Source organism: Meriones unguiculatus, chromosome 5 (assembly GCF_030254825.1).
Source record: "Meriones unguiculatus strain TT.TT164.6M chromosome 5, Bangor_MerUng_6.1, whole genome shotgun sequence".
Taxonomy (NCBI): Eukaryota; Metazoa; Chordata; class Mammalia; order Rodentia; family Muridae; genus Meriones; species Meriones unguiculatus.
In genome coordinates, this window is record NC_083353.1 from 78372204 (window position 1) to 78392526 (window position 20323).

Genomic DNA, 20323 nt, shown 5'->3' on the forward strand with positions numbered 1-20323 from the left:
AAGCCAGAGCACAAAAAATTCCCTTCCAAAAAAATCACCCGAGAACACAAATATTGGCTTCCAACGAAATTACCCCAGAACGGAAAATTTTTACTTCCATCGAAATCCCCCAGAACACAAAAAATTCGCTTCCAACGAAATTCCCGCAGAGCACAAAAAAATTGCTTCCAAAGAAATCACCCTAGAACACAAAAAATTCGCTTCCAACAAAATCACCCCAGAACACAAAAAATTTGCTTCCAAGGAAATGACTCTAATGCACAGAAAAAAAGCTTCCAACAAAATCACCCCATACTTCAAAAAAAAATCACTTTCAACAAAATTGCCCCAGAACACAAAAAATTCTCTTCCAACGAAATCAACCCAGAACACAAAATATTCGCTTCCATCAAAATCACCCCAGAACACAAAAAATTCGCTTCCATCGAAATCACCCCAGAAAACAAAAAATTTGATTCCAAAATAATTACCCCAGAACACAAAAATTGCTTCTATTGAAATTACCCCAGAACACAAAAAATTCGCTTCCAAAGAAATCACCACAGAACACAAAAATTTTGCATCCAACGAAATGACTCCAGAGCACAGAAAACACGCTTCCAACAAAATGACCTACTACTTCAAAAACTTGCTTCCATCGAAAAAAAAAGGAGAAAACAAAAAATTCTCTTCCAACGATATTACCCCAGAAGACAAAAAATTCGCTTCCAACTAAATCTCCTGAGAACACAAATATTCGCTTCCAAAAATATCATCCCAGAGCACAAAAAATTCGCTTCCAACGAAATCACCCTAGAACGCAAAAATTCCCTTTCAACGAAATCACCCGAGAACACAAAAAATTTGCTACCAACGAATCACCCCAGAGCAGAAAAATTCGCTTCCAACGAAATGACTCCAGAGCACAGAAAACACGCTTCCAATGAAATGACCCCGTATTTCAAAAATATGCTTCCATCGAAAAAACCGGAGAACACAAAAAATTCTCTTCCAACGATATTACCCCAGAAGACAAAAAATTTGCTTCCAGTGAAATCACCTGGGAACACAAATATTCGCTTTCAACGAAATCACCCGAGGACACAAAAAATTTGCTTCCAAAGAAATCACCCCAGAGCACAAAAAATTGGCTTCCAACGAATGACTCCAGAGCAATGAAAACATGCTTCCAACAAAATGACCCCCTACTTCAAAAATTTGCTTCAATCGAAAAAACCAGAGAACACAAAAAATTCGCTTCCAACGAAATCACCCCAGAAGACAAAAAATTCGCTTCCAACTAAATGACTCCAGAGCACAGAAAACACACTTCCAACAAAATGACCCCCTACTTCAAAAATTTGCTTCCCTCGAAAAAACCGGAGAACACAAAAATTCTCTTTCAACGAAATTACCCCAGAAGACAAAAAATTCTTTTCTAACAAAATCTCCTGAGAACACAAATATTCGCTTCCAACGAAATCACCCCAGAGCACAAAAAACACGTTTCCAGCGAAATGACTCCAGGGCACAGAAAACACGCTTCTAACGATATGACCCCCTACTTCAAAAATTTGCTTCAATCGAAAAAACCGGAGAACACAAAAAATTCGCTTCCACCCAAATTTACGCAGAACACAAAAAATTTCTTGCAATGAAATCTCCTGAGAACACCAATATCGCTTCCAATGAAATCATCACAGCGCACAAAAAATTCGCTCTCAAAGAAATGACTCCAGAGCACAGAAAACACGCTTCCAACGAAATGACCCCATACTTCAAAAACTTGCTTCCATTGAAATCACCCGAGAACACAAAAAATTCACTTCCAAAGATATTACCCCAGAACAAAAAAAATTCATTTTCAACGAAATCTCCTGAGAACACAAATATTCGCTTTCAAAGATATCATCCCAGAGCACAAAAAAATCGCTTCCAACGAAATCACCCTAGAACACAAAAGATTCCCTTTCAACGAAATCACCTGAGAACACAAAAACTTCGTTTACAACGAAATTATCCTAGAGCACAAAAAATTCGCTTCCAATGAAATGGCTCCAGAGCACAGAAAACACGCTTCCAAAGAAATGACCCCCTACTTCAAAAATTTGCTTCCATCGAAAAAACCGGAGAACACAAAAAAGTCGCTTGCAATGAAATTGCCCCAGAAAAAATAATTCGCTCGTAACGAAATCTTCTGAGAACACAAATATTCGCTTCCAACTAAATCTCCACAGAACACAAAAAATTCGGTTCCAACAAAATGACTCCAGGTCACAGAAAACACGCTTCCAACGACATGACCCCATACTTCAAAAATTTGCTTCAATCGAGATCACCCAAGAACACAAAAAATTCGCTTCCAAAGAAATTACCCCAGAACAAAAAAAAATCGCTTCCAACAAAATCTCCTGAGGACACAAATATTCGCTTCCAAAGAAATCATCCCAGAGCACAAAAAATTCGTTTCCAACGAATTCACCATAGAACACAAAAAATTCCCTTCAACGAAATCACCCGAGAACACAAAAAATTCGCGTCCAACGAAATTACCCCAGAACAGAAAAAATTTGCTTCCATCGAAATCACCCCAGAACACAAAAATTTCACTTCCAACTAAATCACCCCAGAACACAAAAAATTCTCTTCCAACGATATTACCCCAGAAGACAAAAAATTCGCTTCCAACGAAAGCTCCAGAAAACACAAATATTTGCTTCCAAAGAAATCACACCAGAGCACAAAAAATTCGCTTTCAACGAAATGACTCCTTAACACAGAAAACACACTTCAAAAAGTCACCCAGGAACACAAAAAAATTCGCTTCCAATGAAACAACTCCAGAGCACAAAATATTCTCTACCAACGAAATGACTCCAGAGCACAGAAAAGACGCTTCCAAGGAAATGACCCCAGAACACAAAAAATTTGCTTCCAACGTAATTACCACAGAACACAAAAAATTCGCTTCCAACAAAATCACCCGGAACACAAATATTCGCTTCCAACAAAATGACTCAAGAACACAGAAAACAAGCTGCTAACGAAATCACCCCATACTTCAAAATCACTTCCAACGAAATTACCCCAGAACAGAAAAAATTTGCTTCCAACGAAATCAACCCAGAGCACAAAAAATTCCCTTCCAACGAAATCAACCTAGAGCACTCAAAATTCGCTTTCAACGAAGTCACCCCAGAACAAAAAAATTCGTGTCCAACGAAATCAACCCAGAAAACAAAAAATTTCCTTCCAACGAAATTACCCCAGAACACAAAAAATTCGCTTCCAACAAAATCACCCCAGAGCACAAAAAATTTGTTTCCAACGAAATGACTCCAGAGCACAAGAAAACACGCTTCCAACTAAAGACCTCCTGAGCTCAAAAAATTCGCTTCCAACAAAATCACCCTAGAACATAAAAAATTCGCTTTCAAATAAATCACCCGAGAACACAAAAAATTCGCTTCCAAAGAACTGACTCCAGAGCACAGAAAACACGTTTCGAACGAAATGATACCATACTTCAAAAATTTGCTTCAATCGAAATCACCTGAGAATACAAAATATTCTCTTCCAACGAAATTACCCCAGAACACAAAAAAATTCGCTTCCAAAGAAATCAACCCAGAACACAAAAAATTCACTTCCAACGAAATCACCACAGAACACAAAAAATTTGGTTCCAATGAAATAACTGCAGAGAACAGAAAACATGCTTCCAATGAAAGGACCCAAAAGACAAAAAATTCGCTTCCAAAGAAATCACCATAGAACATAAAAAATTCGCTTTCAATGAAATCACCCGAGAACACAAAAAATTCGCTTCCAACGAAATTACCCTAGAACACAAAAAATTCGCTTACAACGAAATCTCCTGAGAACACAAATATTCGCTTCAAACGAAATCACCGCGGAGCACAAAAAATTCGCTTCCAATGAAATGACTCCAGAGCACAGAAAACATGCTTCCAACGAAATGACCCCCTACTTCAAAAATTTGCGTCCATCGAAAAAACCAGAGAACACAAAAAATTCGCTTCCAACCATATTACCCCAGAAGACGAAATATTCTTTTCCAACGAAATCTCCTGAGAACACAAATATTCTCTTCCAAAGATATCATCCCAGAGCACAAAATTTTGCTCCCAACGAAATCACCTTAGAACAAAAAAATTCCCTTCCAAAGAAATCACCCCAGAGCAGAAAAAATTTGCTTCCACCGAAATGACTCCAAAGCACAGAAAACACGCTTCCAAAAAAAATGAATACAGAACACAAAAATTATTCCAACAAAATCACCCTAGTACATAAAAAATTCGCTTCCATGGAAATCACCACAGAAGACAAAAAATTTGTTTCCAATGAAATCACCCCAGAGCACAAAGAATTCGCTTCCAACGAAATGACTCCAGAGCACAGAAAACAAGCTTCAAATGAAATTACCCCAGAACACAAAAAAATTCGCTTCCAACGAAATCACCCTAGAACATAAAAAATTCGCTTCCTTCGAAATCACCACAGAAGACAAAAAATTCGCTTCCAACCAAATCACCCCAGAGCTCAAAAAATTCGCTTTTACGAAATTACCCTAGAACATAAAAAATTCGCATTCAACAAAATCACCCGAGAACACAAAATATTCGCTTCCAACGAAATCAACCCAGAGCACAGAAAACACGCTTCCAAAGAAATGACCACATACTTCAAAAATTTGCTTCCATCGAAATCACCCAAGAACACAAAAAATTCGCTTCCAACGAAATTACCCCAGAACACAAAAAATTCGCTTGCAACGAAATCTTCTGAGCACACATATATTCGCTTCCACAGAAATCATCGCAGAGCACAAAAAAATTTGCTTCCAACGAAATCTCCCTAGAACACAAAAAATTCCCTTTCAATGAAATCACCCGAGAACACAAAAAATTCCCTTTCAACGAAATCACCTTAGAAGACAAATAATTCGCTTGCAATGAAATCTCCTAAGAACACAAATATTCGCTTCAAACGAATTCACCCCAGAGCAAAAAGAATTCCCTTCCAACGAAATGACTCTAGAGCACAGAAAACATGCTTCAAAAGAAATGACCCCATACTTCAAAAATTTACTTCCATCGAAAAAACTGGAGAACACAAAAAATTCGCTTGCAACGAAATCTTCATTGAACACAAATATTCGCTGCCAATGAAATCACCTGAGAACAAAAAAATTTGCTTGCAACGAAATCTCCTTAGAAGAAAATATTCGCTTCCAAGGAAATCACCCCAGAGCACAAAAAATTCGCTTCCAAAGGAATCACTCTTAAACATAAAAAATTCGCTGCCAACGAAATGACTCCAGAGCACAGAAAACACGCTTCCAACAAAATGACCGCAAACTTCAAAAATTTGCTTCCATTGAAATCATCCGAGAACATAAAAAATTTGCTTCCAACGAAATTACCCCAGAACCCAAAAATTCGCTTGCAACAAAATCGTCTGAGAACACATATATTCGCTTCCAACGGAATCACACCAGAACACAAAAAATTCGCTTCCAAATAAATGACTCCAGAGCACAGAAAACACGCTTCCAAAGAAAAGACCCCATACTTCAAAAATTTGCTTCCATCGAAATCACCCGAGAACACAAAAAATTCGCTGCCAAAGAAATCACCCCAGAGAACGAAAAATTCGTTTCCAAACAAATGACTCCTGAGCACAGAAAACACGCTTCCAACGAAATGACCACATACTTCAAAAATTTGCTTCCATCGAAATCACCCCAGAACACAAAAAATTCGCTTCCAACGAAATCTCCTGAGAACACAAATATTCGCTTCCAACAAAATCACCCCAGAACACAAAAAATTCGCTTGCAATGAAATCTCCTGAGAACACAAATATTCGCTTCCAACGAAATCACCACAGACCACAAAAAATTCGCTTCCAACGAAATGACTCCAGAGCACCGAAAACACGCTTCCAATGAAATGACCCCCTACTTCAAAAATTTGCTTCCATCGAAAAGACCGTAGTACACAAAAAATTCTCTTTTAAAGATATTACCCCAGAAGACAAAAAAAATCTTTTCCAAGGAAATCTCCTGAGAACACCAATATTCCTTTCCAAAGATATCATCCCAGATCAGAAAAAAATTGCTTCCAATTAAATCACCCTAGAACACAAAAATTCCCTTTCAACGAAATCACCCGAGAACACAAAAAATTCGCTTCCAACAAAAATACCCCAGAACATAAAAAATTAGCTTCCAACGAAATCACCAGGGAACACAAATATTTGCTTCCAACGAAATCACCCAGGAACATAAAAAATTCGCTTAGATCGAAATCACCCGAGAACACAAAAAAATTCGCTTCCAAGGAAATTACCCCAGAACACAAAAAATTCGCTTCCAATGAAATCACCCCAAAGAACAAAAAATTCGCTTCCAACGAAATGTCTCTATACTACAAAAATTTGCTTCCATCGAAATTACCTGAGAAGACAAAAAATTCGCTTCCAACGAAATTACCGCAGAACACAAAAAATTCGCTTGCAAAGAAATCTCCTGAGAAGACAAATATTCGCTTCCAAAGAAATCACCCCAGAGCACAAAAAATTCGCTTCCAACGAAATCACCCCAAGCACAAAAAATTAGTTTTCAACGAAATGAGTCCATACTTGAAAAATTTGCTTCCATCGAAAAAACCGGAGAAAACAAAAATTTGATTCCAACGAAATTACCCCAGAACACAAAATTTCGCTTGCAACTAAATCTCCTGAGAACACAAATATTCGCTTCCAAAGAAAACATCACAGATCAATAAAAATTCATTTCCAACGAAATCACCCTAGAACACAAAAAATTCCCTTTCAACGAAATCACCCAAGAACACAAAATATTTGCTTCCAACGAAATCACCACATAGCACAAAAAATTCACTTCCAACAAAATGACTCCAGAGCACAGAAAAAACGCTTCCAAAGAAATGACCCCAGAACACAAAAAATTCGCCTCCAACGAAATCACCCTAGAACATAAAAAATTCACTTCCATCGAAATCACCACAGAAGACAAAAAATTCGCTTCTAACCAAATCACCCCAGAGCACAAAAAATTCGCTTCGAATGAAATCACCCTAGAACATAAAAAATTCCCTTTCAACGAAATCACCCGAGAACACAAAAAATTCACGTCCAACGAAATTACCACAGAACAGAAAAAACTTGCTCCCATCGAAATCACCCCAGAACACAAAAAATTCGCTTCCAACGAAATCACGCTAGAACACAAAAAATTAGCTTTTAAGGAAATCACCTGAGAACACAAAAAATTCGCTTCCAACGAAATCACACCAGAGCACAAAAAATTCGCTTCCAACGAACTGACTCCAGAGCACAGAAAACACGTTTCGAACGAAATGATACCGTACTTCAAAAATTTGCTTCCATCGAAATCACCCGAGAATACAAAATATTCTCTTCCAACGAAATTACCCCAGAACACAATAAAATTCGCTTCCAAAGAAATCAACCCAGAACACAAAAAATTCACTTCCAACGAAATCACCCCAGAACACAAAAAATTTGGTTCCAATGAAATGACTGCAGAGCACAGAAAACACGCGTCCAACGAAATGACCCTCTACTTCAAAAATTTGCTTCCATCGAAAAGACCGTAGTACACAAAAAATTCTCTTTTAAAGATATTACCCCAGAAGACAAAAAAATCTTTTCCAAGGAAATCTCCTGAGAACACCAATATTCACTTCCAAAGATATCATCCCAGATCAGAAAAAAATTGCTTCCAATTAAATCACCCTAGAACACAAAAATTCCCTTTCTACGAAATCACCCGAGAACACAAAAAATTCGCTTCCAACGAAATCACCACAGAGCACAAAAAATTCGCTTCCAAAGAAAAGACTCCAGAGCACAGAAAATATGATTCCAATGAAATGACCCCATATTTCAAAAATACGCTTCCATCGAAATCCCCAGAGAACACAAAAAATTCGCTTCCAACGAAATCACCGCAGAGCACAAAAAATTCGCTTCCAACGAAATGACTCCAGAGCACAGAAAAGAAGCTTCAAATGAAATTACCCCAGAACACAAAAAATTCGCTTCCAATGAAATCACCCTAGAACATAAAAAATTCGCTTCCATCGAAATCACCACAGAAGACAAAAAATTCACTTCCAACCAAATCACCCCAGAGCTCAAAAAATTCGCTTTTACGAAATTACCCTAGAACATAAAAAATTCGCTTTCAACGAAATCACCCGAGAACACAAAATATTCGCTTCCAAAGAAATCACCGCAGAGCCCAAAAAATTAGCTGCCAACGAAAAGACTTCAGAGTACAGAAAACACGCTTCCAAAGAAATGATCCCATACTTCAAAAATTTGCTTCCATCGAAATCACCCAAGAACACCAAAAATTCGCTTCAAACGAAATTACCCCAGAACACAAAAAATTCGCTTCCAACGACATGAACCCATAACACAAAAAATTTGCTTACATCGAAATCACCCGAGAACAGAAAAAATTCGCTTCCAAAGAAATTACGCCAGACCACCAAAAATTCGCATCCTATGAAATCACACGAGAACAAAAATATTAGCTTCAAACGAAATCACTCTACAACATAAAAAAATCGCTTCCATCGAAATCACCCGAGAACACAAAAAAATTCGCTTCCAATGAAATTACCTCAGAACAGAAGAAATTCCCTTCCAATGAAATGGCTCCAGAGTACAGAAAACACGCTTCCAATGAAATGACCCCCTACTTCAAAAATTTGCTTCCATCGAAAAAACCAGAGAACACAAAAAATTCGCTTCCAACGAAATCACCCTAGAACACAAAAAATTCGCTTCCAATAAAATCACCCCAGAACACAAAAAATTCGCTTCCAAAGAAATCACCACAGAGCACAAAAAATTCGCTTTCAACGAAATCACCCTAAAGCAAAAAAAATTCACTTTCAACGAAATCACCCGAGAACACAAATATTGACTTCCCACGAAATTACCCCAGAATGGAAAAAGTTTGCTTCCATCGAAATCACCCCAGAACACAAAAAATTCGCTTCCATTGAAATGACTCCAGATCACAGAAAACACGCTTCCAATGAAATGACCCCCTACTTCAAAAATTTGCTTCCATCGAAAAAACCAGAGAACACAAAAAATTCGCTTCCAACGAAATCACCCTAGAACACAAAAAATTCGCTTCCAAAGAAATCACCACAGAGCACAAAAAATTCGCTTTCAACGAAATCACCCTAAAGCAAAAAAATTCACTTTCAACGAAATCACCCGAGAACACAAAAAATTCACATATAACGAAATTACCCGAGAATTGAAAAAATTTACTTCCAACCAAATCAACCTAGAGCACAAAGAATTCCCTTCCAACAAAATCACCCGAGAACACAAATATTGACTTCCCACGAAGTTACCCCAGAATGGAAAAAGTTTGCTTCCATCGAAATCACCCCAGAACACAAAAAAATCGCTGCCAACGAAATCACCCCAACACACAAAATATTTACTTCCAAAGAAATCAACCCAGAACACGAAAAATTTGCTTCTATTGAAATCACCCGAGAACAGAAAAAAATTCGCTTCCAACAAAAATACCCCAGAACATGAAAAATTAGCTTCCAACGAAATCACCAGGGAACAAAAATATTTGCATCCAACGAAATCACCCAGGAACATAATAAATTCGCTTACAACGAAATGTCCCTATACTTCAAAAATTTGCTTCCATCGAAATTACCTGAGAACACAAAAAATTCGCTTCCAACGAAATTACCCCAGAACACAAAAAATTCGCTTGCAAAGAAATCTCCTGAGAAGACAAATATTCGCTTCCAAAGAAATCACCCTAGAGCACAAAAAATTCGCTTCCAACGAAATCACCCCAAGCACAAAAAATTCGCTTTCAATGAAATGAGCCCATACTTGAAAAATTTGCTTCATCGAAATCACCCGAGAACACAAAAAATTCGCTTCCAAAGAAATTACCCCAGAACACAAAAATTCGCTTCCAAGGAAATCACCCCAGAACACAAAAAATTTGCTTCCAAAGAAATGACTCCAGAGCACAGAAAACACGCTTCCAATGAAATCACCCCATACTTCAGAAAAATTCACTTCCAACTAAATTGCCCCAGAACACAAAAAATTCGCTTCCAACGAAATCAACCCAGAACACAAAAAATTTGCTTCCATCGAAATCACCCGAGAACAGAAAAAATTCGCTTCTAACGAAATCACCCGGGAACACAAATATTAGCTTCCAATGAAATCACCCTAAAATCAAAAAATTCTTTTCCAACGAAATCTCCTGAGAACACAAATATTCGCTTCCAAAGAAATCACCCCAGAGCACCAAAAATTCACTTCCAACGAAATAACCCTAAGGAAAAAAATTTCACTTTCAACGAAATCACCTGAGAACACAAAAAATTCGTGTCCAATGAAATCAACCCAGAACACAAAAAATTCGCATCCAAAGAAATCACTCAGAACACAATAATTTCCCTTCCAACGAAATGACTCCAAAACACAGAAAACACGCTTCCAATGAAATCACCCCAGAGCACAAAAAATTCGCTTCCAACGAAATCAACCTAGAACACAAAAAAATTGCTTCTATCCAAATCACCTGAGAACAGAAAAAATGCGCTTCCAAAGAAATTACCCCAGAATACAAAAAATTCGCTTCCATAGAAATCCCCGCAGAGCACAAAAAAAATTTCTTCCAAAGAAATCACCCCAGAACACAAAAAATTCGCTTCCAACAAAATCACCCCAGAACACAAAAAATTTGCTTCCAAAGAAATGACTCCAATGCACAGAAAATACGCTTCCAATAAAATCACCCCATAATTCAAAAAAATTCGCTTTCAAAAAATTGCCCCAGAACACAAAAAATTCTCTTCCAACGAAATCAACCCAGAACACAAAATATTCGCTTCCATCAAAATCACCCCAGAACACAAAAAATTCACTTCCACGAAATTACCCCAGAACACAAAAAATTCGCTTGCAAAGAAATGTCCTGAGAAGACAAATATTCGCTTCCAAAGAAATCACCCCAGAGCACAAAAAATTTGATTCCAAAGAAATGACTCCAGAGCACAGAAAACACGCTTCCAATGAAATCACCCCATACTTCAAAAAAATTCGCTTCCAACTAAATTGCCCCAGAACACAAAAAATTCGCTTCCAACGAAATCAACCCAGAACACAAAAAATTTGCTTCCATCGAAATCACCCGAGAACAGAAAAAATTCGTTTCTAACGAAATCACCCGGGAACACAAATATTAGCTTCCAATGAAATCATCCTAAAGCACAAAAAATTTGCTTCCAACGAAATCTCCTGAGAACACAAATATTCCCTTCCAAAGAAATTAACCCAGAGCACAAAAAATTCGCTTACAACGAATTTACCCAAGGCAAAAAAAAAAAAAAAAAAAATTCACTTTCAACGAAATCACCTGAGAACACAAAAAATTTGTGTCCAACGAAATCAACCCAGAACACAAAAAATTCGCATCCAAAGAAATCACACAGAACATAAAAATTTCCCTTCCAACGAAATGACTCCAAAACACAGAAAACATGCTTCCAATGAAATCACCCAAGAGCACAAAAAATTCGCTTCCAACAAAATCAACCCAGAACACAAAAAATGTGCTTCTATCCAAATCACCCGAGAACAGAAAAAATTCGCTTCCAAAGAAATTACCCCAGAATAGATAAATTTACTTCCACCCAAATCAAGCCAGAGCACGAAAAATTCCCTTCCAAAAAAATCACCCGAGAACACAAATATTGGCTTCCAAAGAAATTACCCCAGAACGGAAAATTTTTACTTCCATCGAAATCCCCCAGAACACAAAAAATTCGCTTCCAACGAAATTCCCGCAGAGCACAAAAAATTGCTTCCAAAGAAATCACCCTAGAACACAAAAAATTCGCTTCCAACAAAATCACCCCAGAACACAAAAAATTTGCTTTCAAAGAAATGACTCCAATGCACAGAAAACATGCTTACAAAGAAATCACCCCAAAACACAAAAAATTTGCTTCCAACGTACTTAACCCAGAACACAAAAAATTTGCTTCCAACGACATGTACCCAGAACACAAGAAATTCGGGACAACCGAAATCACCCGAGAATACAAAAAAATTCGCTTCCAATGAAATTACCCATACTTCAAAAATTTGCTTCCATCGAAATCACCTTAAAACACAAAAAAATAGCTTCCAACTAAAATACCCCAGAACACAAGAAATTCGCTTCCAACGAAATCACCCCAAAGCACAAAAAATTTGCTTCCAACGAAATTACCACAGAACACAAAAAATTCGCTTCCAAAGAAATCACCCCAGAACACAAAAAAATTTGCTTCCAAAGAAACGACTCCAGAGCACAGAAAACAGGCTACAAACGAAATGACCCCCTACTTCAAAAATTTGCTTCCATCGAAAAAACCGGAGAACACAAAAAATTCTCTTCCAACGATATTACCCCAGAAGACAAAAAATTTTTTCCAACGAAATCTCCTGAGAACAAAAATTTTCGCTTCCAAAAATATCATCCCAGAGCACAAAATATTCGCTTCCAACGAAATCACCCTAGCACGCAAAAATTCCCTTTCAACGAAATCACGCGAGAACACAAAAAATTCGCTTCCAACGAAATCACCCCAGAGCACAAAAAATTCGCTTCCAACGAAGTGACTCCAGAGCACAGAAAACACGCTTCCAACGAAATGACCCCGTATTTCAAAAATTTGCTTCCATCGAAAAAACCGGAGAACACAAAAAATTCTCTTCCAACGATATTACCCCAGAAGACAAAAAATTCGCTTCCAATGAAATCACCTGGGAACACAAATATTCGCTTTCAACGAAATCACCAGAGAACACAAAAAATTTGCTTCCATAGAAATCACCCCAGAGCACAAAAAATTGGCTTCCAACAAATGACTCCAGAGCAATGAAAACACGCTTCCAACGAAATGACCCCCTACTTCAAAAATTTGCTTCAATTGAAAAATCCAGAGAACACAAAAAATTCGCTTCCAACAAAATCACACCAGAGCACAAAAAATTTGCTTCCAAAGAAATGACTCCAGAGCACAGAAAACACGCTTCCAACTAAAGCCCTCCTGAGCACAAAAAATTTGCTTCCAACAAAATCACCCTAGAACATAAAAAATTCGCTTTCAACGAAATCACCCGAGAACACAAAAAATTCGCTTCCAAAGAAATGACTCCAGAGCACAGAAAACATGCTTCCAATGAAATGACCCCAGAAAACAAAAATTTCACTTCCAACGAAATCACCCTAGAACATAAAAAATTCGCTTCCATCGAAATCAACGCAAAACACAAAAATTCACATCCAACGAAAAGAATCCAGAGCACAGAAAACACACTTCCAACGAAATGACCCCCTACTTGAAAAATTTTCTTCCATCGGAAAAATCAGTGAACACAAAAAATTAGCTTCCAATGAAATTACCTCAAAAGACAAAAAATTAGCTTGCAACGAAATCTCCTGAGAACACAAATATTTGCTTCCGACCAAATCAAGCAAAAACACAAATATTCGCTTCCAACGAAATCACCGAAGAACACAAAAAATTCGCATCCAACGAAATTACCCCAGAATAGAAAAAAATTACTTCCAACCAAATCAACCCAGAGCACAAAAAATTCCCTTCCAACAAAATCACCCAGGAACACAAATATTGGCTTCCAACGAAATCACCCAAGAACACAAAACTTTGCTCCCAAAGAAATCACCGCAGAACACAAAAATTTCGCTTCCAACAAATGACTCCAGAACACAGAAAAAAACGCTACCAACGAAATCACCTGAAAACACAAAAAAATTCGTTTCCAACGAAATCATCCTAGAACACAAAAAATTCGCATCCAATGAAATGACTCCAGAGCACAGAAAACACGGTTCCAATGAAATGACCCCAGAAAACAAAAATTTCGCTTCCATCGAAATCACCGCAAAAGACAAAAATTCACATCCAATAAAAAGACTCCAGAGCACAGAAAACACGCTTCCAACAAAATGACCCCCTATTTCAAAAATTTGCTTCATTCGAAAAAACCAGAGACACAAAGAATTCGCCTCCAACGAAATCACCCCAGAACACAAAAAATTCGCTTCCAACAAAATCACCCCAGAACAAAATCTTTTTCTTTCAACGAAATCACCCCAGAGCTCAAAAAATTCGATTAAAACAAAATTACCCCAGAACACAAGAAATACTCTTCCAACAAAATCGCCCCAGAGCACAAAAAATTCGTTTCCAACGAAATCACCCTGGAGCACAAAAAATTGGCATTCTACAAAATCACCCGAGAACACAAAAAATTTGCTTCCAATGAAATTAGCCCAGAACACAAAAAATTCGCTTCCAACGAAATCACCCCAGAGCACAAAAAATTTGCTTCCAACGAAATGACTCCATAGTTAGAAAACACGCTTCGAACGAAATGACCCCCTATTTCAAACATTTGCTTCCATCGAAATCACCCGAGAACACAAAATATTCGCTTCCAACGAAATCACCCCAGAACATAAAACATTCGCTTCCAACGAAATGACTCCTGAGCACAGAAAATACGCTTCTAACGAAATCACCCCATACTTAAAAATATTCTCGTCCAACGAAATTATCCCAGAGCAGAAAACATTTGCTTCCAATGAAATCACCCCAAAGCACAAAAAATTCGCTTCCAACAAAATCACCCTAAAGCACAAAAAATTCGATATCAACGAAATCATCCTAGAACACAAAAAATTCCCTTTCAACGAAATTACCCCAGGAGAGAAAAAATTTGCTTCTATCGTAGTCACCACAGAGCACGAAATATTCATTCCCAATGTTATCACACCAGAACACAAAAAATTAGCTTCCAACGAAATTAACCCTGAAGAGAAAAAATTCGCTTCAAACAAAATCACCAGACAGCACAAAAAATTCGCTTCCAACTAAATACCCAAGAACACAAAAAATTCTCTTTCAACGAAAACACCCGAGAACAAAAAAAATTCGCTTCCAACGAAATCACCACAGAGCACAAAAAATTAGCTTCCAACGAAATGACTCCAGAGCACAGAAAACACGCTTCCAAAGAAATGACACCAGAACACAAAAAATTCACTGCCAACAAAATCACCTAGAACACAAAAAATTCGCTTTCAACGAAATCACCCGAGAAAAAAAAATTCACTTCCAAAGTAATCACCACAGAGCACAAAAAATTCGCTTCCCGTAAAATGACCCTATAACATAAAAAATTCGCTTCAATCGAAATCACCAGAGAAGACAAAATATGCGCTTCCAACCAAATACCCCAGAGCACAAAAAAAATTGCTTACAACGAAATCACCCTGGAACATAAAAACTTCGCTTTCAACAAAATGAACAGGGGATACAAAAAATTCGCTTCCAACGAAATCACCCCAGAGCACAAAAAATTCTCTTCCAACGAAATGACCCCCTACGTCAAAAATTTTCTTCCAGCGAAAAACAGTAGAACACAAAAAATTCGCTTCCTACGAAATTACCCAAGAAAACAAAAAATTCGCTTGCAACCAAATCTTCGGAGAACACAAATATTCGCTTCCAAAGAAATCACACTAGAGCATAAAAAATTCGCTTACAACGAAGTGACTCCAGAGCACAGAAAACACGCTTGCAAAGAAATGACCCCATACTTCAAAAATTTGTTTCCATCGAAATCACCCGAAAACATAAAAAATTCGCTTCCAAAGAAATGACCTCAGACTTCAAAAATTTTCTTCCATCGAAAAGACCAGAGAACACATAAAATTCGCTTTCAACGAAATTACCCCTGAACACAAAAAATTCACTTCTAAAGAAAACTATTGAGAATACAAATATTGGCTTCCAAAGAAATCATCCCAGAGCACAAAAAATTTGCTTCCAAAGAAATCACCCCAGAGTACAAAAATTCCCTTCCAACAAAATCACCCAAGAACACAAATATTGGCTTCCATTGAAATCACCCCAGAACACAAAAATTTCGCTTCCAACGAAATGACTCCAGAGCACAGAAAACACGCTTCCATTGAAAAACCGGAGAACATAAAATATTCGCTTCCACTGAAATTACCCCAGAACACAAAAAATTCTCTTGCAACGAAATTTTCTGAGAACACAAATATTCACTTCCAACGAAATCACCCCAGAACAAAAAAATTCGCTTCCAACGAAATGACTCCAGAGCACAGAAAACACGCTTCCAACAAAATGACCCCCTACTTCAAAAATTCGCTTCCATCGAAAAAACCGGAGAACACAAAAATACGCTTCCAAAGAAATTACCCCAGAACACAAAAAATTAGCTTGGAAGGAAATCTCCTGAGAACACAAATATTCGCTTCCAAAGAAATCACCCCAGAGAACAAAAAAATTCGCTTGCAACACAATCTTCTGAGAACACATATATTCGCTTCCAACGAAATCACCCCAGAACACAAAAAATTCGCTTCCAATGAAATGACTCAAGATCACAGAAAACACGCTTCCAACGAAACGACCCCCTAATTCAAAAATTTGCTTCCATCGAAAAAACCGGAGAACATAAAAAATTCGCTTCCAAAGAAATGACTCCAGAGCACAGAAAACACGCTTCCAACGAAATGACCCCCTAATTCCAAAATTTGCTTCCATCGAAAAAACCGGAGAACATAAAAAATTCGCTTCCAACGAAATGACTCCAGAGCACAGAAAACACGCTTCCAATGAAATGACCCCAGAAAACAAAAATTTCGCTTCCAACGAAATCACCCTAGAACATAAAAAATTCGCTTCTATCGAAATCACCGCAAAACATAAAAATTCACCTCCAATGAAAAGACTACAAAGCACAGAAAACACGCTTAAAACGAAATGACCCCCTACTTGAAAAATTTTCTTCCATCGAAACAACCAGCGAACACAAAAAATTAGCTTCCAATGAAATTACACCAAAACACAAAAAATTAGCTTGCAACGAAATTTCCTGAGAACACAAATATTCGCTTCCGACGAAAACCGAAGAACACAAAAAATTCGCATCCAAAAAAATTAACCCAGAATAGAAAAAAATTACTTCCAACCGAATCAACCTAGAGCACAAAAAATTCACTTCCAACAAAATCACCCAAGAACACAAATATTGGCTTCCAACGAAATTACCCCAGAACTGAATAAAATCACCTGAGTACGCATATATTTGCTAACAACGAAATTACCCCAGAACAGAAAAAATTTGCTTTCATCGAAATCACCCCAGAACACAAAAATTTCGCTTCCATCGAAATCACCCCAGAACACAAAACTTTGCTTCCAAAGAAATCACCCCAGAACACAAAAATTCGCTTCCAACAAAATCACCCCAGAACACAAAAAATTTGCTCCCAAAGAAATTACCGCAGAACACAAAAATTTCGCTTCCAACGAAATGACTCCAGAACACAGAAAAAACGCTACCAACGGAATCACTCGAGAACACAAAAAATTCGCTTCCAACGAAATCATCCTAGAACACAAAAAATTCGCATCGAACGAAATGACTCCAGAGCACAGAAAACACACTTCCAATGAAATGACCCCAGAAAACAAATATTTCGCTTCCATCGAAATCACCGCAAAACACAAAAATTCACATCGAACGAAAAGACTCCAGAACACAGAAAAAACGCTACCAACGAACTCACCCGAGAACACAAAAAATTTGCTTCCAACGAAATCATCCTAGAACACAAAAAATTCGCTTCCAACGAAATGACTCCAGAGCACAGAAAACAAGCTTCCAGTGAAATGACCCTAGAAAACAAAAATTTCGCTTCCATCGAAATCACCGAAAAACACAAAATTTCACGTCCAACGAAAAGACTCCAGAGCTCGTAAAAAAACACGCTTCCAACGAAATGACCCCCTATTTCAAAAATTTGCTTCATTCGAAAAAACCGGAGACACAAAGAATTCGCCTTCCACGAAATCACCCCAGAACACAAAAAATTCGCTTCCAACGAAATCACCCCAGAGCACAAAAAATTCCCTTAAAACGAAATGACTCCAGAGCACAGAAAACACGATTCCAACGAAATGACCCCCTACTTCAAAAATTTGCTTCCATCGAAAAACCAGAGAACATAAAAAAGTTGCTTCCAAAGAAATAACCCCAGAACACTAAAAATTTGCTTGCAACGAAATTTTCTGAGAACACAAATATTCGCTTCCAACGAAATCACCCCAGAACACAAAAACTTCGCTTCCAACGAAATTACTCCTGAGCACAGAAAACACGCTTCCAACGAAATAATCCCTTACTTCAAAAATTTGCTACCATCGATATCACCCGAGAACACAAAAAAATTCGCTTCCAACGAAATGACTCCAGAGCACAGAAAACACACTTCCAACAAAATGACCCCCTACTTAAAAAATTCGCTTCCATCGAAAAAACCGGAGAACACAAAAATACGCTTCCAACGAAATTACCCCAGAACACAAAAATTCCCTTTCAACGAAATCACCCGAGAACACAAAAAATTCGCTTCCAACGAAATCACCCCAGAGCACAAAAAATCGCTTCCAACGAAAACACCCTAGAACATAAAAAATTCGCTTCCATTGAAATCACCACAGAAGCCAAAAAATTCGCTTCCAACCAAATCACCCCAGAGCAGAAAAATATTCACATCCAACGAAATCACCCTAGAACATAAAAAATTCGCTTTCAGCGAAATCACCCGAGAACAAAAAAATTCGCTTCCAACGAAATCAACCTTGAACACAAAAAATTCCCTTTCAACGAAATTAACCTAGAACACAAAAATTCGCTTCCAACGAAATCACCCCAGAGAACAAAAAATTCCCTTCCAACGAAATGACTCCAGAGCACAGAAAACACGCTTCCAACTAAATGACCCCAGAAAACTAAAAATACGCGGCCAAAGAAATCACCCGAGAACACAAAAAATTCGCTTCCAACGTAATTACCCCAGAACACAAAAAATTCGCTTCCAACGAAATCAACCTTGAACACAAAAAATTCCCTTTCAACGAAATCACCCGAGAACAAAAAAATTCGCTTCCAACGAAATCACCCCAGAGAACAAAAAATTCCCTTCCAACGAAATGACTCCAGAGCACAGAAAACAAGCTTCCAATGAAATAATGCCAGAACATTAAAAATTTCCTTTAATCGAAATCACCCGAGAACACAAAAAATTCGCTTCCAACAAAATAACCCTAGAATATAAAAAATTTTCTTTCAAAGAAATCACCCGAGAACACAAAAAATTCACGTCCAACGAAATTACCCCAGAACACAAGAAATTCGCTTCCAACGAAATTACCCTAGAACACAAAAATTTCGCTTCCAACAAAATCACCCCAAACCACAAAACATTCTCTTCCAACGAAATGACTCCAGAGCACAGAAAACATGCTTCCAAGGAAATGATCCCATACTTCAAAAATTGGCTTCCATCGAAATCAGCCGAGAACACAAAAAATTCACTTCCAACGAAATTATCCAAGAACACAGAAAATGCGCTACCAACGAAATCACAACAGAGCACAAAAAATTCGCTTCCAACGAAATGACTCCAGAGCACAGAAAACACGCTTCCAACAAAATGACTCCCTACTTCAAAAATTTGCTTCCATCGAAAAATCCTGAGAGCACAAAAATTTCTATTCCATCGAAATTACTCCAGAACCCAAAAAGTTTGCTTCTAACGAAATCATTTGCTTCCAAAGAAAACATCCCAGAGCGAAAAAAATTCGCTTCCAACGAAATCACCCTCGAACAAAAAATTCCCTTTCAACGAAATCACCGAAAATACAAAAAATTCGCTTCCAAAATAATCAACCCAGAGGACAAAAAATTTGCTTCCAAAAAAATGACTCCAGAGCACAGAAAACACGCTTCCAATGAAATGACTCCAGAACACAATAAATTTGCTTTCAACGAAATTACCCTAGAACATAAAAAATTCGCTTCCATCGAAATCACCATAGAAGACAAAAAATTCGCTTCCAACCAAATCACTCCAGAGCACAAAAAATTTGCTTCGAACGCAATCACCCTAGAACATAAAAAATTCCCTTTCAATGAAATTACCCCGGAACACAAAAAATTCGCTTCCAACGAAATCTCCTGAGAACTCAAATATTCGCTTCCAAAAAAACATCCCAGAGCACAAAAAATTCACTTCCAACGAAATCACCCCAGAACACCAAAATTTCCCTTTCAACGAAATCAACCCAGAGCAGAAAAA